The sequence below is a fragment of the Mobula birostris genome, chromosome 13, assembly GCF_030028105.1.
Source record: "Mobula birostris isolate sMobBir1 chromosome 13, sMobBir1.hap1, whole genome shotgun sequence".
Classification (NCBI taxonomy): Eukaryota; Metazoa; Chordata; class Chondrichthyes; order Myliobatiformes; family Myliobatidae; genus Mobula; species Mobula birostris.
The window spans coordinates 4459688-4486589 of record NC_092382.1 but is presented as its reverse complement, the minus strand read 5'-3'; the positions used below and the strand labels follow the sequence as shown (position 1 = coordinate 4486589).

Below are 26902 nucleotides of genomic sequence, written 5' to 3'. Positions count from 1 at the left end.
GGAAACCTGGGAACCAAACGTATGTGGAATTTGCCAATGAGAAGTTTGTGTACTTCAGTCGTTGGTGTACCTCTGATGGGGTAAATGGGGATGTTCACAACTTGAAAGAGTTGGTTTTGATTGAGGAATTTAAAAGGTGCGTCCCCGATGAAAAGTAGACGTATCTAGATGAAAAGGAAGCTGTCACTTTGCAGGAGTCTGCTAGATTAGCAGATGAGCTTGTTTTGACCCACAAGGTGAAGTTTACCTCGGGTGAGAGCTTCCAAGAGAGTAGCTGGGATGACCAGGGTAAACTAGAAGTGGAAGCTGGGACTAGTGATGAAAGCCTGGAAGAGGAGGCAGTCCCAGTTGCCTGGGTTCAGGTTGTTGAAGCAGCTGTAAATCCGCAGGATGCTGAGCGTTGTGTTGAAGCTCAGTTAAAACCTGAAATGTCTGATTCGGTTGGAAGGGAATTTAGTCCTTTTGTGAAGTCTGGATTGGTTTCAGGACCTTTGATCTTGCTAAGGGAACAGTGGTTTGATGAGAAAGTGGATGTTATTCTGTTAAATTGTGTTTTGGAATTTGAAAATAAACAAGTTGTTTCCCATGATGGGGGAGTCTAGTACGAGAGGGCATGGCTTAAGGATTGAAGGGCGCCCTTTCAGAACAGAAATGTGAAGAAATTTTTTTTAGTCAGAGGGTGGTGAATCTATGGAATTTGTTGCCATGGGCAGCAGTGGAGGCCAAGTCATTGGGTGTATTTAAGGCAGAGATTGATAGGTATCTGAGTAGCCAGGGCATCAAAGGTTATGGTGAGAAGGCAGGGGAGTGGGACTAAATAGGAGAAAATGGATCAGCTCATGATAAAATGGCGGAGCAGACTCGATGGGACGAATGGCCTACTTCTGCTCCTTTGTCTTATGGTCTTATGGTCTAAGTTTGTGGTTTTGAGAGACAAGGCTTGGAGATCTCTCAAAACAAAGTGGAGTGTTATTTTGACCAGGGGAGACCATCTGCGGATGTTGTCATGGGAACATATGGAACAAAAGGTCTTGGGGAATGGAACAAATGATTTGTTTGAAATTTGGGTTGAGTATCGATCCAGGGTATTGATAAGTGACTCTCACAAGCAGACACACAGTGGCAGTGGGTGGAAGCCGTTGCAGAGAAGGGGAGAGGAAGGTTTGAAACAAAGAACAGAGTGACAAGGGGTCACTGTTTGGACTCTCCCAACAGCCCACAAGGGTGGGTTTGGTTATTGATTCCAGCGAATAGGAATGTGTGATTGTCACATAGTTTGATCCACTGGAGTGGGTCTTTCTGGTTAGGGAACACATTTGTGAATATCACTTCTGTTTTACCCTTGCCTGGGCGTGGTAGCCCACTGGAAGACGGTATCCCTGTGGTAAATCACTGTTGGAGTTACTTCGTATGTCGTGGAACTGGACAAGTGGCTATCACGTTGTGTGACTGGGGCAACCCTGTGGAATCTACCTGTGTGTGTTACCCTTGCCTGGGTGGTAGTTCCCCCTGAACATGCTACCCCTGTGATCAGCTATCTTTTGGTGATAATCCATACGTGGATTCTGGTTGAGTGTCCTGTGGTCACCACTTTGGGATGACCTGTAGCTGAATTCGGGGTGGTGTTGTGGTAACCACTCGTGTCAAAAGGATATTCCGTGAAGATCACTGTAGGAGATACTTCGTGTGTGGATCTGGGAACGACGGAGATAAAACATGCAGCTATTTTTATCCTGTTTATCATCGAGGAAAACAATGTAATTGCCTTCTCTTGACATTCACCTTTGGGATACAAAGGTAGGGCTCTCAGTACCATTGACCTCTGTCTCGGGACTGCCGCAGGTGAAGTTTCGCCGAAGCCTTACTTGAAGTATGTGTCTGATATGAAGAAGGAGCTGCAAAGGCTTATGAGTTGGCTGGGGAGGCAGCTGCCAAGAAGAATCGGAGAAATAAGAAGAGGTGTGACCAGAAAGTGAAGTTCTCCCAACTCCTGCCGGCAGACCGAGTCCTCGTAAGGAATTTGGGATTTCCTGGGAAGCACAGGTTGGCTGATCGCTGGTCGGGCACACCCTATCTGGTGGAGAGTCAGTTGCCCAATTTACTGTTTTCCAAGTGCAGCCCGAGGATGGGAAGGGCCTGTCAAGATTCTCCATCGGAATCATCTGTCGCCCCTGGGGTGAGATGTACAGGTGGAACGGGAGCCCCAGGTGCCGGATACACCCAGTACTGGGACTCTGCGTCCACGTGGGATGGAGGAAGAGCCCACACCGGGAGAAACAGGCCCGCTCAGAGGAGGATGATGACTCGGACAACTGGTGCATGTGGCTGTTCGCTGAGGCCCCCGTGATTGAGGGGGAGGCTCCTGGCCCTTCCCCCACTGGGTTAGACGGGGTAAGAGGGGCTACTGATGGGCCGTCAGGGGTACCACAGGCGTTGGAGAGGATGATGTGGGGCCCGAGTGAGAGATAGAGGGTTCCGAGGTGCAGAGGGGTTTGGGTGACCACTCGCAGGAGGGTTCACCTCATCGTTTCCATGAGTCTCCTGTAATGTCCGAGGTGGAGGAGTTAGAGGAGGTCACAGAGAAGTAAGGACCCCCCCACATAGGTTGGCCTTGATAGCGCCCAGGGAACAGGGTGTGATCTCCACTGTTTCGGGGAGTTTTGTCACTGCTCTCCGCACTTGGGTTGGGCTCTGTGTTTTGCAGGAAGGGTTAGCAAATTATCTAAGCGTCATGAGGACATGACTAAATTCGGTGGGGGGAGAATGTAGGGCTCTCAGTACCATTAACTGTGGTGTTAGCTGTTGAGACTAACAAAATGGCTTCTCTGTAATGTTAATACTGTCATGGGTTTCTGTAGCTGAAATGTTTGGGTTAGATTATTTAGATTATGAGGACACTCAGTCCTCATTTATTGTCATTTAGAAATACATGCATTAAGAAATGATACAATGTTCCTCCAGAGTGATATCACAGAAAAACGGACAAACCAAACACTAACACTGACAAGACCACATAGTTATAACATATAGTTACAGCAGTGCAAAGCAATACCATAATTTGATAAAGAGCAGACCATGGGCACGGTAAAAAAAAAAAATTTCAGAGTTCCCATCAACTCCCGATAGTCCCGATAGCAGGCGGCAAAAAGGAGAAATTCTCCCTGCCGTAAACCTCCAGGCGCCGACAACTGCCGATGCATGGACGTACCTGACCACAGCAGACTCTGAGTCCGTCCGAAAACTTCGAGCTTCCGACCATCCTCTGCCGAGCACTTCGACCCGCCCCGGCTGCCAAGCAGCAGGCAAAGCCGAGGACTTGGGGCCTTCTCCTCCGGAGATTCTGGATCACACAGTAGCAGCGGCAGCGAAGAAGGCATTTCAGAAGTTTCTCTGTGCTCTCACGTCTGTCTCCATCAAATCAGGATAGTGCACGGCACCCTACTTGACAAATAACAGATATCATCCACTGGAGTGGCCGCTGCGCGCTGCGTCATGCCGCCATCTTCTCCTCCTCCTGCCGATATGGGTGGAACTAATCACTGGAGAATTGTTATGTTATCTTGAATGTGTGAGCTCAGCGGGAGTTTGTTGTCTTTTTCGGGATGCGAGCGAGGAGGACGGACGTGTGAGGAGCGGACAGCGGTTCCAGGGTGGCGGATACTGGAAGTTGGCGGTTCGGACGGTGGCCAAAGGCTCGGAGGGTCGTTGTGGATGGAACCGGAGGTGTGAGCTCTAACGTATTAAAACATTATGTGCACAAACTGATAAACTTACTGCTTTGGTGCCTTTAGGTTATCTGTTTCTACTAACCCATCACTAAGAAATAACAAAATGTTGTAATTATTTACTCGCCTCTGGTGTATTGTCTGATACTGTGTTGGGAGCGTGCACTGGGGGCGGAGGGGGCATTTCACTGTGTTTACACCGAAGTATTGCACTAGTGGCAGGGTGACAGCAGTTCACCCTAGACGAACGGGGGTAAATTGGGGCACAGACGTTACACAAACATCTCTCATCAATTAACCTGAGGATTGAACTGAACTTCCTTACATTACCATCGTAAGACTTTAACTCTTGCCACCCGAGCTTTAATGAGTTTGGGAATTATATTTACATATATACACTTAACATTGCTAACTTTTGATTTACCTGGTTTAAGTTACTATATTAAGTAGTTACTAATAAATAGTGGTTTTTAACATTAAAAACAGACTCCAGGTCTGCTCTATTGCTGCTGGTTCATTTAACCCGTCACGGGGTACGTAACAAGCCTCTCCTTCTCTAATGTCAGGATGAATTTGATCATATCAAGATCACTTGCCCTGAAGGGTTCCTTGAACTTAAGTGACCTAATTAATTCATTACAACACCCAATCCAGAATAGCTGATCCCCACGAGGGCTCAACCATGAGCTGCTCTAAAAAAGCATCTTGTTGGTATTCTAGGAATTCCTCCTCATGAGACCAATACCATCCTAATTTTCCTAATTACCTGCATGATAATCCCCCATGTAACATTGCCCTTTTGGCATGCATTTTCTATCTCCCATTGTAATTTGTGGAAAACATACTACTGTTTGGAGGTCTCTATACAATTCCCATCAGGGATTTTTTTTTACATTTGCTGTTCCTTAATCCGCCCACAGAGATTCTACACCTTCCAACCCTATGCCACCTGTTTCGAATGATCTTATTTAGTATTTTACCAACAGAGCCACACAACTCCACTATCGGCTTGTTCTTTCAAGAAACATATAAGTATCTGGGAAACAAGAGGACCTGCAGATGCTAGAAATCTAGAGAAATACACACAAAGTGCTGGAGGAGCTCAGCATGTCAGGCAGCATCTATGGATGGGAATCAACATTTCGGGCCAAGATGCTTCATCGGAACTCTTGATACCCACGTATTTGGAATATCAACAAGCAAAGACAATAGAAAGTAGTGCAAAATGGGGAAAACCTTTGACAAAATTTAGTTCAAGGTTTAAAAAAAAACCTGCCAAACAGAGATCAATAGTTCACAAATACAACAAAGGCAATAAACACTTTCATCAATACCGACATTGACTTTTTTAATGAAAATATCTTGGTCCCACTTCAATCAGTAAAATTTACAAAGATAAATAAGAACTGAAATGACAACTTTAGAAAAGACTATTTACACTCAAACCCACTTAGATTAACACTACCTTGGACAGATGGAGGAAGAGAAATAACACACCTGGAAAAAAAAATCACACAACAGTCAGATAAAACTTCGGAGTATATATTTTCACAAAAACTGAACCGGACTCAACAGTCTGTGTGTGTATATATGCAATTGTGATAAGAAATGCAGACCAGAAACTTAAATGAGAGGCTAACTCAGAAAAATAAATCATCACTGTGGAAGAAAATATTAACCAGTGGAATGAGTACGACCCTCCATGGGAGACATCCCAACGATCTGAGCAGACCAGATGTTGACAAGGAAGCATCGAGCATCTGACTGGGAGTTGGAGACCTCTTCCCAGAAACAGAGGGGTTCCTTGCAGAAATACAGGACAAGGTGGTTAAGAAAAATAAGAAAAAAATCAAAACTACATGCAAACGTTGTACAATACAAACAAACAAGGCAATAAATGCGGGGAATATCGAGAGAAACCAGACACAATCCAACACATTCCAGGATCCTGCAGAAGTTGAACTCAATTTGATTACAATCAAGTGGCAAATATCATTCACCAGAATCTTGCTTTAAAATACAAACTGATGAATGACCTTCATCACTTCATTAAGGCAAAATATATTCGAGCCTGATCCAGTTTTAGAGTCAGAATCTCACAAAGTATATGATAATCAATACATTATTTCAGATAGGACAATCCATAATAACCATCCGGATATAATATTACAGGATAAACAAGCAGGAACAACTCCCTCAATAGATATAACCATTCCCACCACGCACATGTGCCTTGACCAGTGGAGCACCTCACACCGGGATCTTTTTTTTTAAATTACTTTATTTACAATTTTCAATTTTACAAAGACAAAATATATTGAAGATAAAACAATACCAAGGAAATACAGTACCAGGTGGAGCACAGACAAAACAAATCGAAAACAGAAAAGAAACAGGCTGCCAGACAATTTACAAGATTACTTAAATAAACTTTCAGAAAAAGAGTGGACACAATAGTAACATCACGGTTTCTCTGTAGCAGAAATGTTTAGGTTATGACTGGAGATAACAGGGTTTTGGAGTGCGGGGCTATTCAATGACAGAAATGTTCTCTCTTGTGAGTCTGGAAGGGAGATTTTCGTGGTCTTTTGCTGGGGAGAGATGAGAAGACGTGAATAGAGAGAGTGGGCTCTTTTTTTTGTTTTCTTTATGAACCCTATAGTCAAAGTCAGAATTATAAAGCTCAATCGTTTAATCACATATTGTGTACTGTTTGTTATTTCAGGGTACTGATTTGTAACAGGGGAGACATCGCACAGCATCCACCCAAATGAGATTTCTTAAGCTTGACTGGGCTGGGGGCTATCACCCCCTGTATTAAGCTGCTAGCTGAAGCGATAGTTACATTCGGCAAGATGACTGAGTGAATCGCTTCCGCATTCACAGCAGGTGAACAGCCTCTCCCCAGTGTGAACCTGGTAGTGTGTCATAAGGATAGATAACTGAGTGAATCCTTTACCACATTCACAGCAGGTGAACAGCCTCTCCCCAGTGTGAACTCAATGATGCAAATTTGGTTGATTTGGCTGAGAGAATCTCTTCCCAAAGTCTGAGCAGCTGATCAGCCTCTAACCAGGGTGAACTCGCTGGTGTCTCTGCAGCAGAGATGACTGAGTGAATCCCTTACCACACACTGAGCAGGTGAATAGCCACACCCCAGTGTGAACTGACCGGTGTGATTGCAGGTGAGATGACCGAATGAATCCCTTCCCACAGTCCGAGCAGGTGAATGGCCTCTCCCCGGTGTGAACTCGCTGATGTACCTTCAGTTTAGATGAGCAAGTGAATCCCTTCCCACAGACTGAGCAGTTGAATGGCCACTCCCCAGTGTGAACTGACTGGTGTCCCAGTAGCTGAGATGACAAAGTGAATCCCTTCCCACAATCCGAGCAGATGAAGGGCCGTTCCCCGGTGTGAACTCGCTGATGTACCTTCAGTTCGGATGAGCAAGTGAATCCCTTCCCACAGCCTGAGCAGGTGAACGGCCTCTCTCCAGTGTGAACTCGTTGATGTAACTTCAGTTTAGATGAGCAAATGAACCCCTTCCCGCAGTCCGAGCAGGCAAATGGCTTCTCCCCGGTGTGAACTCGCTGATGTACCTTCAGTGGGGATGAGCAAATGAATCCCTTCCCACAGTCTGAGCAGGTGAACGGCCTCTCTCCAGTGTGAATTCGCTGATGTACCTTCAGTTGGGATGACGAAGTGAATCCCTTCCCACAGTCTGAGCAGATGAATGGCCACTCCCCAGTGTGAACTGACTGGTGAGCCATTAGGTCAGATGATCGAGTGAATTCTTCCCCACAAATTCAGCAGATGACCAGCCTCCGCCCAGTGTGAGCTGAATGGAGTGTCCACAGGTGGAAAGACCGACTGAATCCCTTCTCACACACGCAACAGGTGAATGGCCTTGTCCAGTGTGAACTTGCTGATGTACCTTCAGTTCAGAAGACCGACTGAATCCATTCCCACTGTATGAGCAGATGAATGGGTTCCTCCCTGTGTAAAATGACGGGAATGCCAGTCAGTCTGATGATCGAGAGAATCCCTCCCCACAGTCTGAGCAGGAAGGATGATCAAGTGAATCCCTTGCTCCACTTCTTAAATATCTGGACAGAGACAGCAAAACTGGCGTATTGTGTTCGAGATTCCAGTAGACAAATTCCTTGTCATTTTTAACCTGTAAAAAAAAAGATTTACAAAATCTATCAAACTGTGTTGGACAGCCTTTCAGATGAGGTCACTTGAATTGTCAACATGTGATCTGGCATCACACTGTTACAGTGAAGTTCAACACAAGTTGGAGAGAGAAATCATCTTCTAACAGGGCACAGTGCTGGTATCTGGAATGACCATCAAATTCTCTGATGCTCTTCCTGTCTCTCTAAGAATGGGGTATTTCTGCCATCTCCAGTCTGTGACCTGGCTCAGTTTGACTCTCTCCATTGGTATTATTCCCTGTTCCCACTGAGCTGCATGGATTCTTGGCCCCACAGTAACTGAAACACTCTCACACAAATAGCCGGCAGTGCATTCCACGCACCCACCACTCTGTGTGTAAAAAACTTACCCCTGACATTCCCTCGGTATCTATTAACAAACACCTTAAAACTATGCCCCCTCGTGTTAGCCATTTCAGCCCTGGGAATAAACCTCTGGCTATCCACATGATCAATGCTCTCATCATCTTATACACCAAAAAAGGCTCCAAACATAAACAAGAAATTATACATTGCTTTGAGGATTTGGCAGAAGCATACAAAATTTTGAGGGTATAAATAGAGAAAATGAGAGCAGCTTTTTCCACTGAGGTTGGGTGGGTTAACAACCAGAGGTCATGGGTCAGTGGGGAAGGATAAAATTTATCGGAAACATTTGGAAAAGCTCTTTACTGAAATGGTCATGAGAGTATGGAATGCACAAGTGGTGAATATCAGCTCAGTTTCACCATTTAAAAGAAGTTTGGATGGGAGCCTGGATGGTGGGGGTATGGAGGGCGATGGTCCCGGTGCAGGTAGTTTCATTAGACAGATTAAATGTTTTTTCAGTGTTGACTAGATGGGTCAAATAGCCTGTTTCTGTACTGAACTTCTCCATGTTTCTATGACAGAGAAGCTGGTCAAACTTGTTTGGAAGGGAATAGGTAGGAGTGACAATGAAGCAGTAATGGCTGGAGCTTCTGGGAGCAATTCGGGAGCTGAGTGATCAACACATCCCAAAGAAGAGGAAGCATTGGAAAGGCAGGAGGAAACAACCATGGCTGAAATGAGAAGCCAAAGCCAATATAAAATCCAAAGAGAGGGCAAACAAAAGAGCAAAAACTGTTGGGAAGCTTTTAGAAACCAACAGAAAACGACTAAAACAAGTTGGATGACCTCGGGGGTGGAATTATGATATTGTGGTCATTTAACAGTCTTGGTTGCACCCAACAGTCTGAGACATTTAGAGGAACAAAATACCTGGGGCCTCAGTATCTCTTGAAAACCAAGGTTCCCTGCAGCAGTTACCTTTCAACTTTTATTTGGCAGGCACGTACAATCTCTGCACCATCAAAATTTCACTTCTGAAGGCCTCCCACTTACCAAGTACTCCTTTGCCAGAAAACGCCTGTCCTAAACCACACCTGTCAGATCTTTTCTGAAACCATTAAAATTGACTTCTCTTGAAGTTAGAATCTCAACCCATGGTCCAGACCACTCTTTTTCCATATTTACGTTGAATCTCATAGCATTATGATCACTAAATTCTGTCACCAGCCCTGGATCATCAGCTTATTGCACACTTCTACGTCAGGAATTCTACACACTGATTAAGGGCACATTTGACAAACTCAACCCCATCTAGTCCTTTTACAGTATGGGAGTCCCAGTCAATATATGGAAAGTTAAAATCACTTACTGAATAAACCTTTGTTTCTTGCCATAGTCTGCGATCTCTCCACAAACTTGTTCCTCAAAATCCCTCGGACTGTAGGGGGCAAACAAGTCCCAATAATGGCTACAATATCATAATTCCCTCTTCTGAGCTCATCTGGCTTTCCTACGATGCTTCTTGCATTGTGATATACACAGCTCAGAACATTCATCGCACCATACTCAACCATTTGATTGCTGACTCTATCTGAGGTCTGAACAACATCTGACTGGTGTCAAGAAAACAAACTCTCCCTCATTGTCACAAAAACAAAGGAGCTGATTGTGGACGACAGGAGGAATGGAGACAGGCTAACCCCTATTGACATCAATGGATCTGGGGTTGAGAGGGTGAACAGCTTTAAGTTCTTCAGCATAAACATCACCGAGGATCTCACATGGTCTGGACATACCGGCTGTGTTGTGAAAAACGCACAACAGCACCTCTTTCACCAGAAGCTTGGAATGGGGCCCCAAATCCAAAGAACTTCCTACTGGCACACACATTCCAATAACTTTCCCACTACTGATGTCAGGCTCACAATGTATAATTTCCTAGTTTATTTTTAGAGCCTCTCTTGAACAGTGGAACAACATTGGCTGTTCTCCAATCCTCCAGTACCTCACCTGTCACTCAGGATGATTTAAATATCTGTGCTTGGGCCCCGACAATTTCTGCAGTTGTCAGCCGCAGGGTCCTAGGGAACAACTTGTTAGGCCCTGGGGATTGATCCACGCTAATTTGCCTTCAGACAGTAAACACCTCCACCTCTGTAATCTGTACAGGGTCCATGAAGTTGATGCTGCTTTGCCTCACTTCTATAGACTCTGTGTCCATCTCCTGAGCAAAAAATCTCCCACATCTATTTTGTCTCGTCATATGGATTACCATTCTGATCTTGCAGAGTATTAATTTTTCCCTTGCAATCTTTTCACACTCAACATACCTGCAGAATCCATGAGCATTCTCCTTCACCTTGTCTGCTGAGGCAACCTCATGTCTTCTTTTATTTCTTTCATAAGTGTTCACTTGAATTTCCTGTATCTCATAAGTACCCCATTTGTTCCTATCTGCCTGTACCTGGTATGCACCTCCTTTTTATTGATCTGGGGGAGGAAAGCCAAAGGGGTGATGGAGCTGCATGGTGGGAGGTGGGGGTAGGGGTGGGGGGTTAAACTAAAGTTGCAGGGGGAATGGGAGCCTGAATAACAGAACAAATAGTGGAGGGGTTATGGAGACAGATGTTGTTCAGTCCTCAGACAAATTCAGGAATGAGAAACGTTGAGCATGGTGCAGTAAATATGCTCAATCCTGTATATTTCAATACAAGGAGCAGCGTAGGAAAGGCAGATGTGTTCAGGGCATGGATCAACACCTGGAATTAAGATAATAGGATCTGGCAACTGTGGACTGGGACAGGCTGCTTTATGGAAAAGGTGTGCTTGGTAAATGGGAGGCCTTCAAAGTGAAGTTTTCAAAGTACAAAGCGGGTGTGTGTTTGTCAGAATAAAAGGTAAAGATAGAGACTGTAGGGAACCTTGGTTTTCAAGAGATATCGAGACCCTGGGGAAGCACAAAATGGAGCTGCAGAACAGGGATAGGCAGGCAGGTTCTTATGGAGTATAAGAAATGCAGGAGAACACATAAGAAATTTAAAAAAAAAGCACAGCAGCTCTTTCACCTCAGACGGTTGAAGAAATTGGGGATGGGGCCCAAAATCCTAAGAACTTTCTACAGGGACACACAATTGAGAGCATCCTGACTGGCTGCATCACTGCCTGGTATGGGAACTGTACTTCCCTTAATCGCAGGAACCTGCAGAGAGTGGTGCGGACAGCCCAGCGCATCTGTAGATGTGAACTTCCCATTATTCAGGACATTTACAGAGACAGGTGTGTAAAAAGGGCCCAAAGGATATTGGGGACCCGAGTCACCACAACCACAAACTGTTCCTGCTGCTCCCATCCAGGAAACGGTACCACAGCAAAAGGACCAACAAGCGCCGGGACATCATCTTCCACCAGGCCATCAGACTGATTAATTCATGCTGATACAATTGCATTTCTATGTTATATTGACTGTCCTATGTACAAACTATTTATTATAAATGACTATAAATTACACATTGCACATTTAGACGGAGACATAATGTAAATATTTCTACTCCTCATGTATATGAAGGATGTATGTAATAAATTCAATTCACCCTCCCCACTATCTGTTCTGTCATTCTGGCTCCCATTCCCCCTACAACTTATTTGAACCACATCACCCTCTCCCCACACTAGCACTAGCGAGCCTCACCACTGGGATATTAGTCCCCTCTCACCCCTTTGACTTTCCTCTGTCAGTGATCCCCCCGACAGTGTCTAAAGTGGGTCCACCTGTTGTTGTGCGGGACGGACACAAGATTACTCTGCGATGGCCATTTCACCTCATTCCCCTTCCCGACTCTCACCCAGTTTCCCGTGTCCCGCACCTGGGGTGTACCTCACCTCTCCTCATCTCACATGGGGGTAGAACAAAGGTGATTTTCTCAACAGCTGATGTCAAAGATTTTGTTCCCTCGGAGGGAAATGGAAATAAATCAGAAACCGGACATTTACTTTGGGATTTGTTCCGCTTTGACGGAGAGAGGGACGCGGATGACGGATTCAGCGGGGGTAACGCCCTCTCGGCTGGCCTGCCTCCTCTATTGGTTGGAAGCAGTGATTGACATCGCTTCGTACCAATGGGAATAGCGCAGCGCGTGACTCCTCTGTTGACAGCGGTGGGGGAGGGGCTGGTCACGTGATTCGTAGGCCAGCCGTTAAACCGACAAAGCTCGAGCTCTCCAGCGCGCGGGTGACGTAAGATACGGCGCACCTGAGGGAAGATCCCGGTGTGGGGGAGCCCATGTGTGACGTCAGGCGCGTGGATGCGCCTGTGTGACGTCACCTGTGGGGGAGCGCTCGTATTTAAAAACACCTGAATGGACGTTTCTGATGATTTCGGTGGGACAACAACATTAATCACGGGTTTCATCACTGAATCCAGTGTTGTGAGATGTAAAGTCCCCTGTTATGTGTCCGGCTGTGCCGTGTTGTTGGTGGAGTGGGCAGCCTGGTGTTTGTCTCGATTCGGGTCACAACACCAGAATTGCCAGCGGGGTCCACACACAGTGTAGTAGTCAACAGAAAACCTCTCGTCCCTGCAGTCTCTGTCTCCTGGTAAACTCAACACCCTGACAATGTGGACCATAGACACCCCTTCCTCTCAGAGTCAGGGGATCACTCAGACAGCTGATCACTGAGAGGAATTATATTTATTGGTCATTAAAGTTCACCCAGATTGGTTTGGACGGATTTGATGTGGAGTTCGGGGTGTCACAGTGAAAGGGCCGGACGGCCGAACTCTCTCCGTTGTCCAAACATCCTTCCAGGTGAGGCGACACTTCACCTGTGAATCTTCCGGGGTCGCCCGTTGTGTCCGCTGCTCCCGATGCGGCCGCCTCGACACTGGTGACACCAGACCCTCCGCAGTTGTGCGGGGTCGGGCTGTTTTTTTTGGGGGGGGGGTCGATGTTATTGTTCCCTTTTGTGCGGGAGGGGTGGGTTTTGGGGGTTGATGATCGCAATGCATTTCTTTTTGATGCGGGGGGTGGGGTGGGAGTTTGATTTTTCTCTCTGAACGACTTTCATGTTCTTTCTTTGTTTCGTGGCTCTCTGGAGAAGAAAAGAAACTCCAGAGTTGTTTACGGATACCTGCTTGATAATAAATTAACCTTTGAACTATCCGCTCCTAGCGGGACTTCCCGGTGTCCAAACATTTTCATTCCCATTCCGATTCCCATTCCCGTCCCGACGCGTCAACCCATCGCCTCCTCTTGTGCCAAGGTGAAGCCACCTCAGGGTCCAGGATCAGCACCTTGTATTCCGTCTGAATACTCCCTCCCCAACCCGATGGCATGAATATCGATTTCTCCTTCCTTTGAACAAATCTCCCCCTCACCCCTCCCTCCCACTCCCTCTCTTCCTCTCTGACTTTTCACGTCCTCTCACCTGCTGATCACTTGTCTCTGGGTCCACTGCTCCATCCCTTTCTCCTGTTCTCCACTCTCGTCTCCTATTAGATTCTATTTTCTTCAGCTCTTGACCTTTCCCACCTGCCTGGCTTCACCTATCACCTTCCAGCGAGACATTTCCTCTCCCGCCCCGATTTTATTCAGATATTTCCCCCATTGCATTTCAGTCCTGAAGGAGGGTTCAACTGGAAACATCGACTGTTGACTCTTTTCGATAGATGGTGCCCGGCCTGCTGAGTTCCGCCAGCATTTTGTTTGTGTTGCTTTGGATTTTCAGCATCTGCAGACTTTGTCGTGTTTGTGATTTACCTCTCCGTTGTCGCTCCAGCCTCCGGCCACTGGTGGCGCTGCATGGACCTCCGGCCACTGGTGGCGCTGCATCGACCTCCGGCCACTGGTGGCGCTGCATGGACCTCCGGCCACTGGTGGCGCTGCATGGACCTCCGGCCACCGGTGGCGCTACCGCGAACGTCCTGCCAAACGCATGCGCGGTGCCGAATGCCGCTGCCGTTGGCGGTTCTCCTGTTCGGGCGGCGGTGAGTGGAAACAAATCTCGGGTTTGTGTGAATCGGGGCCGGTGGATCGGGAAAGTCCCGGGCCCGGGCTCTGACTGACGGCTGGAGCAGGGGTGCAGTGACAATCTTTTAGGTGCTGGAGCTGTACGAGGGGTGATTGATAAGTTCGTGGCCTAAGTTAGAAGGCCTGAAGTTTACAGCTGTCGTTACATGTACGTGTAGTTCCGCTCTGTGAGTGATCATGCAGAAAGTTTGAAGCTAATAACTGTTGTGGTATTTCTGTGTCAGATAATTGAAAATTGACACGTTTTCTAAAATTGATTCCTTCCACCTTAGACCACGAACCTGTCAATCACCCCTGGTATGTCACACCCAGTGTGTGCACCTGCTCATTTCATGTACTGGGCAACTTCCTTGTCCCATTGATGTAATGAGCAGGTACACAAATTGGCTGTGGCATATATAAATGAATAGGGCTTTTTATAATGTCAAGCACTAAACCAAGATGCAAGAAATATATGAATTCCAGAGCTCCACAGAACTTTACAACTCCTCCCTTGGAGGATCAGACACCCTGAGCCGATAGGCTGGTCCTGGACTTATTTCATAATTTACTGGCATAATTTACATATTACTATTTAACTATTTATTACTATGTTTCTATTACTATTTATTATTTCCATGACTATTATTTCCAAGGACTGAGAGCACCAACTGGAGAGAACCCTTCTGACTCAGGGTTTCCATTAATTCAGTCAGGAGCAAGTTTGGTGAGTCTCATTTACTCAAATACTGGTCCTTTAGACATTACATATCTATACAAGGTAAGGTAGGGGATAGTTGTGGTGAGACTGAATGTGCCCAGAAATACCAGTTATGCCTCTGTCAGACCCAGTTGCAATCACTCCAGGTCTGGTAATGTACTGTCAGTATCCCAGCTCTTTAAAGTCACTCACGTTCCCTCAGTGTTTGTTCACTTGAAGAACTTGCATCTTCTGAAGTAGCTTTTGGTCTGTTCTGAGTGTAGAGAGAGAAAGAGGGGTGTTTATATTACTATCTGGCAAAAAGAAATAATTGTTTGAAATTACTTGTTGCAAACTCACTCCCCATACCCTGTGCATTCTCAACCAGATTATTGATTTAGATGACATGTAGCAATGGGTGTAACCCTGGGGAACTCCACGAGGCGTGGGCCTGGACTCCAATAACCAGCCTCCCATCATCACCATCTGCTTCCTCCCATCTAGCTGTTCCCAGACTCTGGGCTCTGTGACAAAGCCCAGGTCCCTCCTTTCTCTGCCAGTGTAAAGTCTCAGGCCATCCGGTTCTGTAGCACCGTTTGGTGAATTGTAATCATCCTGGTGGATATCTCGGTTACCTGTGCTGAGTGTCAGTCAGCGCTCCAGCTGTATTATTGGCCAATTCTTCCAGAGCGGCTGCTGAATTAATTATTTCCCTGGAATTTCTGGCTCCCCCACAGGAAGGGAAGGCAACCATCCCCAATCCGTTATACGCCTTCGTTGCCTATTCCATTGGGGGTGATCCAGGATTCTCCAGGGTGAGACGCGGTCGGCCAAACAGCAGCGACCACTCCAACCCTCGTCCCGCCCTGGAGGACCTGTCCGATCGGGTGTGGCTCCGTGCCGCTGCCCTGTTCGTTCTCCAGACAGCCAGGGATAGGCCCCGTTTTCCTGATTGATTCCTGGGATGGCAGGACTTTCATATGAGGAAAGACTGGATCGGCTAGGCTTATACTCGTTGGAATTTAGAAGATTGAGGGGGGATCTGATTGAAACGTATAAAATCCTAAAGGGATTGGACAGGCTATATGCAGGAAGATTGTTCCCGATGTTGGGGAAGTCCAGAATGAGGGGTCACAGTTTAACGATAAAGGAGAAGCCTTTTAGGACCGAGATGAGGAAAAACTTCTTCACACAGAGAGTGGTGAATCTGTGGAATTCTCTGCCACAGGAAACAGTTGAGGCCAGTACATTGGCTATATTTAAGAGGGAGTTAGATATGGCCCTTGTGGCTAAAGGGATCGGGGGTATGGAGGGAAGGTAGGTACAGGGCTCTGAGTTGGACGATCAGCCATGATCATAATAAATGGTGGTGCAGGCTCGAAGGGCCAAATGGCCTACTCCTGCACCTATTTTCTATGTTTCTATGTTTTTCCACAAACCCAGTAAGTTCCATTTACTGGTCCAGGGGTATGATAAGTTTGGTTCTTGGTACAGTCACTACCTCCCACTTGGTAGGGTGCACTCTCACTGTGGTCACACCAACAAGTGCTACTGACCACTGCTGGAGAGGTAACTCGTATCCCCAGCCATAGCCTGGAGGGGACCGACGACTCCGTCCCTCAAAGCAACACCTTCATCAACACAACACGGTGTCTGGCCTTCCAGACCTGGATATGGTGCAATTGATAATGCCACCATTACGGCTACCAGAAAACACCATGACTGAATTTACTTCACTGGTATTCAGGGGCACCACTGACATGGGGTTCGTAGTCTTACCATGCTGGGGAATTTCGGCACATACCCAACGTGCTCCCCGCTCCACTTGCTTAGCGTAGGTGTGGCAGAGGGACAGGAAAGTGTGAACCTGGGGGCTCCCGAGACAGGGGCAGGTCCCCTTCGGGTCATTAAAGTCAGCATTAGCCAGTACGGTTTTCAGTCCTTATCAGTCCGGCCAGTAACGTGTTTACAGTCCATTCGACGTACCCTCCGGAGCGGCCCTTCCCCCTTCACTGCAGTAGGTGTTGTCAGTGGCACTCGGTACAGTCCTTTCCACCTCGGTCCCAACACCTTCCCATCCCAGTTCTTCAGCAGGACAAAATCTCCAGGCTGGATGGTGGGGTCGTCCTCTCGGTAGGCCTGTCGTACCTGGGAACGCAAGCTTTGCAGAGTTTTAGTTAATTTGCACAAGTATTTTCCCATCTCCTCCCCCAAGGTCTGTATATCCAATGTTGCAGGTACGTTCTCAGGGAGGAGCGGCAAACGAGGTCGGGGTCCCCATGGGGTTCTCATCGGCTTCCCGTAGATAATTTCTGCAGGTGACAACCCCGTCTTACTTGATGGCGTGATTCTCATATGGAATAGGGCAAGGGGGAAAACCTCCAACCAGGTCAGTCCAGTTTCTTGTGTCAGTTTGGCCAACTTATCTTTCAAGGTACCATTGGCTCGTTCCACTATGCCGGCTGCTTTCGGATGATGGATGCAGTGGAACTGTGGTTTTATAGCAATTTCTTTACAGATTTCCTCATTTATTTTGGCAACAAAATGTGGCCAATTGTCCGAGCTTATCATTTCTAAACGTCCATAGCGAGGAATTATTTCTTTCAGGAATATTTTCACAACGATCATAGCGGTATTATTAGTTGTAGGAACAGCTTCAGTCCATCTGCTAAATACATCTACTATCACTAAGCAACACTGACAACAGTGTACTCTAGGTAATTCTGTAAAATCAAGTTGTAAACAAGAAAAAGGTCCACTAGGCAAGGAGGTAGTTCTGGAACCACATGGCATCCCCTTTCCAGCATTCATTTCTTTTTACAAATTGAGCATGCTGTGGCTCACTCTTCAGCTAGTTTCTGGAGATCAGGGTGCCGCCAAGATGGTAATAATGTATTAAGCATTCCCTCCTTGCCCAGGTGTGTACAATTATGTACATAATCTATCAGAATAGGTGAGAACACAGAGGGAACACAGACCTGTCCTGCAGGGGTCACCCATAAATTGGTCTGAGGTTCAAGGTGGCAACCCATTTGGGACCACAGTTTGCGTTTTCCTTCAGGGGCGTCCCCATGGAACTTATGTATTTCCCCCATGTTTGGCATGCCCATCCTTAGATTTTGTCTAATTGGAGCTTGCTGGGTTCCCGAGGCTACTAAAAGTGTGGGGTTCAGGGCTGTCTGTTCGGCCGCTGCATCAGCCCTAGTATTACCCTTAAATATGTCATCAGATTCCCCAGTGTGGGTTGCATATTTAATAATAACCAAAGCTCGAGGTAACTGTGGAGCGGTGAGTAACTTGTCTGCAAAGGAAGCATTACTAATGGGGTGGCCAAAGGAAGTCAGGAATCCCCAAAGCCCCATAGTCAGTGCATAACGGGAATCTGTGTAAATGTCTGCCCTTTAGTCTGTTGCTAGGATACAGGCACGAGTTATAGCAAACAGCTCAACCTTCTGGGCGGAGACAGCTGCTTCCATTACTTCACTGTCCGTCACTATCACATCGTTTCCCTGCTGGATCCACAAAAGAGCTTCCATCCTCATAGAACGTTGCCTCGGGCTTGAGGGGGTATTGCGGAATGGGTGGGAGAGTCTGTCCTTCTTTCACGGTGATCCGGACAGGGGGGCAGTTGGTGCGGCCGACTTCATGGCCTGAAATTGCCCAGAGATGGGGTACAACGTCTTGGGTTCAGTCAATATTAAAAGAATGTCTTACCTTCACCTTCAACTCCTTCCAGTATCGGAGTTGGCCGGTGGCCAAGCCTTGTTATTCACCCTCGGTGCTGGAGGCTTGTTTCGTCAGGGTGTAGGCAAGGAACCCGAGGCTCTTTGGCTTGAACCCAGGGAAAACCCTAACGGTGGTATGGGGAACCACCAGTCCTGTCTTTCGCCAAAGGAAATCCGGAACTTCGGCCAGTAATGCACAGTCCTCTCTTCCTTTAACATCTCCAATCACCATGCCTGGGAACTTCTGTCCCTCGAGGGGTGCATAATATTAGCTTTCCTCAGTTGAGCACCCCTTAGGGTCATAGCCCAGGGTCACATGAGGGTTGGCTGCTGGCAGAAGGGGTTCAAATGCAGTGGAGTCCAGATAAAGTGCCCACCACTGAGAGGTCGGAAACTGGGGAAGCTGTTGGTTGTTCGCTAGTCCCAGGGAGACACCCTTGTCCGTGCATAGAATCTCGACTTCCAGCGGACTGAGCAAGTCTCTCCCTGCTGGATTACACCCCAGACTGGTGGTGACTGTAAATGAAACCTCACACTGGAATTCCACCTGCAGTGGCTGGGTACGTGAATACGTATGTTCCGTGCCTTCGAATCCAGACACAGTGATTGTAGCGTCTGATGGCTGGAATTCCTTTTCCAGTACTATTTCCTGATCGAGAGTGGTTGTGGTGGCCCCCGTAAATGGAATTGGAATTGCAGCAACTTGCAATATTTCATTGGGTTTTCCTGAGGGGTGGTACTCACAGTAGGAAGCGTCCTTGCTTGTCAATTTCCAAACAGTTTTTGTCCCTATCTGTCCCTTGGTAGGTTTGTGTTCCCATTTCTGATCCCCAGATAAAGCCCGCTCGCATCCTTCTACCCGCTGAACATATTCAGGTCTAATATTAGTTCCTTTCGGGGTTGATCGGAATTCGAAAGCCGGGTCCCAATAATATGTCAAAGCTCGTCGCATTTGATTTTGATCATTGTCAGGCCGATCCATATTATTTGTTTTAATCACGTTGGCTAACTTAGTTGGTAAGCATTGGAGCAGAAAGGCATTAAACTGGGGGGACGGATTTCCATCATTGAAGGCTTGGTCTCCTGCGAAAGTGCTGCAGCAGGCCAGAAATCGCTCCCAATAGTCTGGTCCCCATTCCCCAGGCTTAGGTTTGCATTCAGGTACTTTAGTGATGTTTACAGGTTGCTGGAGAGCCCTTTCCAAGGCTTGAATAATCTGGTCTGTCTGTTCATTCTGATTGTGGTTTTCCACCTGTAACTCCTGATAGGTTTGGTATCTCAATTCTGCTTTCCATTTCCACCCCTCATTAGCTGGGAGAATCACGTAGCAGAGACCGAATGAATCTTCCCGGGTCACATTATACATTTGTATAGTACTGCGGACATACTGAGCAAACTGTGCTGGTTTTTCTTTTCTATCTGGGGCGGAATCATGATCATTATCATTTCCTGAGGCTTCCAGGGTGCATACACAGGAATCACTGAGGACTGTCCCTCCTCCTGCTCGTGGATTGGGCAGCATTTGGGTCGGCAATTGTCTTCATGGAGCCATTAACTCTGGGGATTTATTGGATTCTTCCCTCCCTCTCTCGGAATAATCCTTGGTATTCCCATTCTGGATCTCAGGGCATAGAGAGCCTCCCCTTCCCTGCCGCCGCTGTTTGACCCGAGCGGCCACCGTATCTGAGTACTGGGAGGATTGGGGTTCAGGAGCACTGGGTGCACTTGGCCCTTGGTAAGGTGGGGGGTGCCCACTCCTCATCACGGTCACTGTCCTGACACAGGGTCAGTATGCCAGACATGGGTTCCGGATCCCTTGTTTCCCAAACAGTTCGAACTTTAGACTGATGTTCCTGCCCTTCTCTGCTACCTAGGCCACCCTTGGTTTGCTTATGTTGTTTTTCCTGCTCTTGTTTTCGGTGCCCATCCACCCATTCACGCTCTGCTTTTAGCGTCTCCCAACCTTTGGCGTTTCTTCTGCAGTACATACCTCTATCCTTTTGTCACATGCATTATCCCTCCAGCTTGCTGATCATATACTGTTCCACTTCACATCTACCTTTTCCTTCCACCCCCTTTTCAACAATTTCCACTTCTTTCCACAGTTCTTTCTCCAAATCAGATTGGCTGCTTGTTTACATGAGCTTATATACCAGGTTCTGCACTCCACAGCGGCCACATTTTATTCCCCAATTTCTTATTCAGCCCTGCACTCAACATTCGCAAATCTTTTTTCCTTGTCCGGAAAACTCTCACACAGATTGTGTAGGGCTGCTCCTGGCCTGCTCGTGTCAATCGACTGCAATTGACCCGTGTTCTCTAAGTAATTTACCCGGCACAAAGCCTCCAGCTCAATTAACAATCAGATAAATTCACCCGGCTGGCACCCCCTGATCAATTGATAAACTTACACGGCACGTCTGCCTCCTGCCCACTTTGTAAAATTTAGCCAGTACTGCCTCCTGCCCATTTGGTAAAATTTCTCCCGACAGATTCTTTCCCGATCCCATCAAGGTTATATGATCAGCCTCAGGCGAGGGACCGTACCTCCAAAGGAACTAACGGAGAGCGACAAAAGGTAAAATACCTATTAGGCGCCCAGTCAGTCTCCACAGTCCCCAGAGTGGTCCAGACACTAACTCAGCCCGTCTGCTTGGGTATACTGGGATCCTGTTTGTGACGCCAAATGTTAAAGTTGAATCTGAATAAAACTCGGGAGACCAGCTTCTTATCGTCACCACAGTTTATTGTGCATTCTCCTGCAGGAGTTTGAGACCCAGTTGTCAAAGGGAAGGCACGTAAACACTGCCACCGTCTGACAAGTGGACTGACTTAGGTTACAGCCGTATATTTATACATAGTAAGCCCCATACATTACTTTTGGAGGATGGTATTTGAACTGGTACACCCACCAAGTCTGTTGGTGCAAAACTTAATTACTTAGATAAGAGAGTTTGCTAAATCAAGGTTTTAATTACAGATTGATATATTGTCCAGCCCTTATCAGGTATTCCCTTTGCAAGGCCCTGATTTAATTACAGAGAGATGTTCATTCCTGTCCTTATCGGCGAGTCCTCCTCCCTTTACTCAAATGAGCATACAATGTATAATATTATCAACTAATGAGAGTACAATGTATAATGTTATCAGCTCTCAGTGTGTCTCTCTGCAAGCCGCAGGGAACCAGTAATGAGCCTGTCTTAGCTAACCACTGAAGACAGAGTTTACTTCAGTTCAAAAATTCCTAAACAGTCCCAGTTATCCTTGCAGCCAGAGGTTACATAGGATCAAAATGATTTTCTTTATATATCCTCAATTCCTCAGGAGGATTCAGGGGAAATATTTATGTACAATACAGAAACTGGTGTTACCTGTGTGCATTATGGTGATGCAAAAGTTGCTGGAGAATTTGCAAGTGGGAAGAAGTGGAGTGATATTTGAAAATCTGACTTTTTATAGCATCATTTAGCAAGCAAATCAGATATGGACGGTGTGCAGATGCTCCAGTGAGAAAATCCTTCATTACCTTCTACAGACCCGTTACATACATTGTGTGAGATTGCAGATCAAAATTATTACTGACAGTGATTTGCTAGCTGTTAAAATGAGTACCTCTATATATAAAATTTAGTGTGCACATGTTGTGTCTCCACTTTAAGGAGTTGGGGCCGGAAATGGATGAATTCCGTATCATCCGGGAGTCGGAGGGGGTGAGATAAAGAGAGGTGAGTTACACCCAAGGTGCAGGACGCAGGAAACTGGGTGAGAGTCAGGAAGGGGAATGAGGTTAAATAGCCATCGCAGAATACTGTTGTGGCCATCCCCCACAACAACAGGTAGGCCATAGATAGGGTGCAGAGGAGATTTATAAGGACTTTGCCTCGACAGGCGAGCATGACTTATGAGAATAGGTTGAGTGAACTCGGCCTTTTTTCCTTGTAGTGACGGAGGATGAGAGGTGACCTGATAGAGGTGTATGAGATAATGAGAGGCATTGATCATGTGGATAGTCTGAGGCTTTTTCCCAGGGCTGAAATGGCTAGCACGAGAGGGCATAGGTTTAAGGTGCTTGGAAGTAAATACAGAGGAGATGTCGGGGATAAGTTATTCATGCAGAGAGTGGTGAGTGCGTGGAATGGGCTGCCGGCGGCAGTGGAGGAGGCAGAAACAATAACGTATTTTAAGAGACTCCTGGATGGGTACATGGAGCTTAGAAAAATAAAGGGCTATGGGTAAGCCTCGGTAGCTCTAAGGTAGGGACATGTTTGGCACAGCTTTGTGGGCCGAAGAGCCTGTTTTGTGCTGTAGGTTTTCTATGTTTTTTTATGTTCTATGTATTCTACCACTTTAGAAACTGTTGGGGGGAGGAGATTACGTGGCAGAGGAAAGTCAAAGGGGTGATAGGGGATTTGCTAGTTACGGCAACAGAACTAGAAGGGGACTGATATCCTAGTGTTAAGGCTTGCTTGTGCTGGTATGGTGGGTGGGGGGGTGATGTTAAACTAAAATTGTAGAGGGGATGGGAGCCAGAATGCCAGGTAATAGAGAGGGTGAATTGAATTGACTTTCTTACTTACATCCTTCACATGCATGAGGAGTAAAACTCTGTGTTGCATCTCCATCTAAATGTGCAATGTGCAATTTATAGTAATTTATAATAGAACAGGACAGTCAATATAACATAGAAATACAGTTGTATCAGCATGAATTAAGCAGTGTGATGGCCTGATGGAAGAATCCTGTCGGTTCTGGCTTTTATGCTGCAGTACCGTCTCCCGGATGGTAGCAGCTTGGAGCAGTTTGTGGTTCGGGTGAGTAGGGTCCCCAATGATCCTCCGGGCCCCTTTTACACACCTGTCCCTGTAAATGTCCTGAATCATGGGCAGTTCGCAACTACAGATGTGCTGGACTGTCCGCACCACTCTGCAAAGTCTGTGATTAAGGGAAGTACAGTTCTCTTACCAGGCAGTGATGCAGCCAGTCAGGATGCTCTCAACTGTGTCCCTGTAGAAAGTTCTTAGGATTTGGGGCCCCATTTCAAACTTCTTCAACTGTCTGACATGAAGGAGGCACTGCTGTGCCTTTTTCACCACACAGCTGGTATGTACAGACCACATGAGATCCTCGGTGATGTGTATGTCGAGGAGCTTAAAGCTGTTCACCCTCTCAACCCCAGATCCATTGGTGTAAATAGGGGTTAGCCTGTCTCCATTCCTTCTGTAGTCCATAATCAGCTCCTTTGTTTTTGTGGCAATGAGGGAGAGGTTGTTTTCTTGACACCAGGCAAATGCTGTTCAGACCTCAGGGCATCGATTTGTGATCTTGTTGCCATGACTGGGACTTGTTTGCACCCAACAATCTGAGGAATTTGGAGGAACAAATTAGCAAGAGAGATCGCAGACTATGCCAATGCTTGATATACTAAGCGATTTTAAATTTCTATAGATTGACGTGACTCCCATATGTAAAAGGACTAGACAGGGTAGAGTTTGTCAAATGTGCCATTAATCAGCACGTAGAATTCCCAGCATAGAAATATGCAATAAGCTATTAGAAAATATTCCAGGACTAGTGACAGAATATTAGTGTATGGGAACACTTTGCATCTAGTGATCATATTGCCATGAGATTCCAAGTTAACATGGAAAAAGAAAGGACTGAACCATGGGTGGAGATTCTAAATTGGAGAAAGGTCAATTCTAATGGTATCAGAATGGATCTGACAAGTGTGGACAGGCTGTTTTCTGGCAAAGGAGTACTTGGTAAGTGGGAATTCTTCAGAAGTGAAGTTTTGAGGGTGTAGAGTTTGTATGTGCCTGCCAAAATAAAAGTTGAAAGGTAACTGGTGCAGGGAACCTTGGTTTTCAAGAGATATTGAGGCCCCAGATATTTTGTTCCTCCAAATGCCTCAGACTGTTGGGTGCTACAAAGACTCATTAGTGACTACAATATCATAATTCCACACCCTGAACTCATCTGACATCTTTTTTAGTCATCTTCTGTTGCTTTCTAAAAGCTTCCCAATAGCTTTTGCTCTTTTGTTTGCCCTCTCTTTGCTTTTTATGTTGGCTTTGGCTTCTCATTTCATCCACGGTTGTGTCCCCCTGCCTTTCTAATGCTTCCACTTCTTTGGGATGTATCGATCACTCAGCTCCCGAATTGCTCCCAGAAACTCCAGCCATTGCTGCTCCATCATCATTCTTACCAGCTTCCCCTCCCAATCACGTTTGGCCAGTTCAGTACAGAAACATGCCCACTCTGGACGATCAGAATGGTAATCTGTATGAGGAGACAAAATGTATGGGGGAGATTTTAAATATTATTTTTGCATCCATATTTACTCAGGAGATGGACACAGAGTCGATAGAAGTGAGGCAAAATGGCATCAACTTCATGGACCCTGTACAGATTGCAGAGGTGGAGGTGTTTGCTGTCTGAAGGCAAATTAGTGTGGATAAATCTCCAGGGCCTGACAAATTGTTCCCAAGGACCCTGCGGAAGACAAGTGCAGAAATTGTCGGGGCCCAAGCACAGATATTTACATAATCTTTAGTGACTAGTGTGGTACTGGAGGATTGGAGGACAGCCAATGTTGTTCCGCTGTTCAAGAAAGGCTCTAAAAATAAACTAGGAAGTTTATACGTCAGTGAGGTTGACATCAGTAGTGGGAAAGTCATTGGAACTCATGTGCAGGAACCAGATTTATAAGTATTTGGATAGATAGATTAAGGATAGACAGCATGGCTTTGTGCATGGTAGGTCATGTCTAACCAATCTTGTAGAGTCTCTCGAGGAAGTTATCAGGAATTTGGATGAAGGCATGGCAGTGGATGTTGTCTACATGGACTTTAGCAAAAGCACTTGACAAATTCTCATATGGGAGGTTGGTCAAGAAGGTTCAGTCACTCAGCATTCAAGATAAGATTGTAAATTGCATGAAACCCTGGTTGTGGGAGAAGCCGATGGTTGCCTCTCTGACTGGAGGACTGTGACTAGTGGTTTGCCACAGGGATCGGTGAGGGATATGTTGTTCTTTGTCATCTAGATCAGTAATCTGGATGATAGTGTGGTTAACTGGATCAGCAGATTTCTGGATGACACTAAGATTGGGGGTGTAGTGGACGGTGAGGAAGGGTATAATGGCTTGCAGTGTGATCTGGACCAGCTGGAGAAATGCAAAATGGAATTTAATGGAGACAAGTGCGAGGTGTTGCATTTTGGTCGGACCTGGGTCTTACACAGTGAATGGTTGGGCACTGAGGAGTGCTGCAGAAGAAAGGGATCTGGGAATACATGTCCATAATTCACTGAAAGTGGTGTCACAGTTAAATAGGGATGGAAAGAAAGATTTTGGCACATTGGCCTTCATGAACCAAAGTACTGAGTACAGGGGATGGATGTTATGTTCACACTGCACAAGACATTGGTGAGGCCTAATTTTGAGTGTTGTGTGCAGTTTTATCACCTACCTACAGGAAAGATTCACAAGGATGTTGCCAGGTCTGGAGGACTTGGGTTATAAGGAAATATTGAACAGGTCAGGGCTTTATTCCTTGGAATGTAGAAGATCGAGGGGAGTTTTGATGGAGGTGTGCCAAAATTATGAGGGTTATAGATGGGGTAAATGCAAGCTGGCTTTTTCCACTGAGATGGGGTGGGACTACAATCAGAGGCCATGGATTAAGGGTGAAAGGTGAAACGTTAAAGGGAACATGAGGGGAAAATTTTTCACACAGATGGTCATCCAGGTGTGGAATGAGCAGACAGCCCAACTGGTGCATGCAAGCTCAATTTCAACGTGTAAGAGGTTTGTATAGGTACCTGGATGGTAGGGATACGAGGGTAGACAGTTTAAATAGATCAACACAAACTAGATGGGCCAAAGGGCCTGTTTCTGTGTTGTACTTTTCTATGACTCTGTGACAAGAACATGAAATAATACTAATATTCATTTAATTCCTTTTAACAGCTGTGCAGACCAACCATTCATCTGGGCAGAAAATATTTTCATGGCTTTAAAACTGTGGCACTTTAAACTGACAGTAGATAAAAGAAAATCCCAGCTGTACGTCAACAAAGGGGAGAACCCATTCATCTGCTCAGACAGTGGGAATGGATTCAGTCGGTCATCTCAACTGAAGGTACATCAGCAAGTTCACACTGGGACAAGGCCATTCACCTGTTCTGTGTGTGAGAAGGGATTCAGTCAGTCTTCCCACCT

At 46.3% G+C, this 26902-nt stretch overlaps 1 protein-coding gene and 1 long non-coding RNA gene across 2 annotated transcripts in view; both read left to right on the top strand.

Annotated features, from left to right (window-relative positions):
- Window positions 1–26902, top strand: part of LOC140208265 (uncharacterized) — a 515327-nt gene that overhangs the window by 8538 nt on the left and 479887 nt on the right. The window lies entirely within an intron of this gene.
- On the top strand, window positions 14191–26827 carry LOC140208318 (uncharacterized). Its single transcript, XR_011888728.1, has 4 exons — window positions 14191–14234; window positions 14913–14983; window positions 22344–22406; window positions 26651–26827. It is a non-coding gene; the product is annotated as an uncharacterized lncRNA (long non-coding RNA).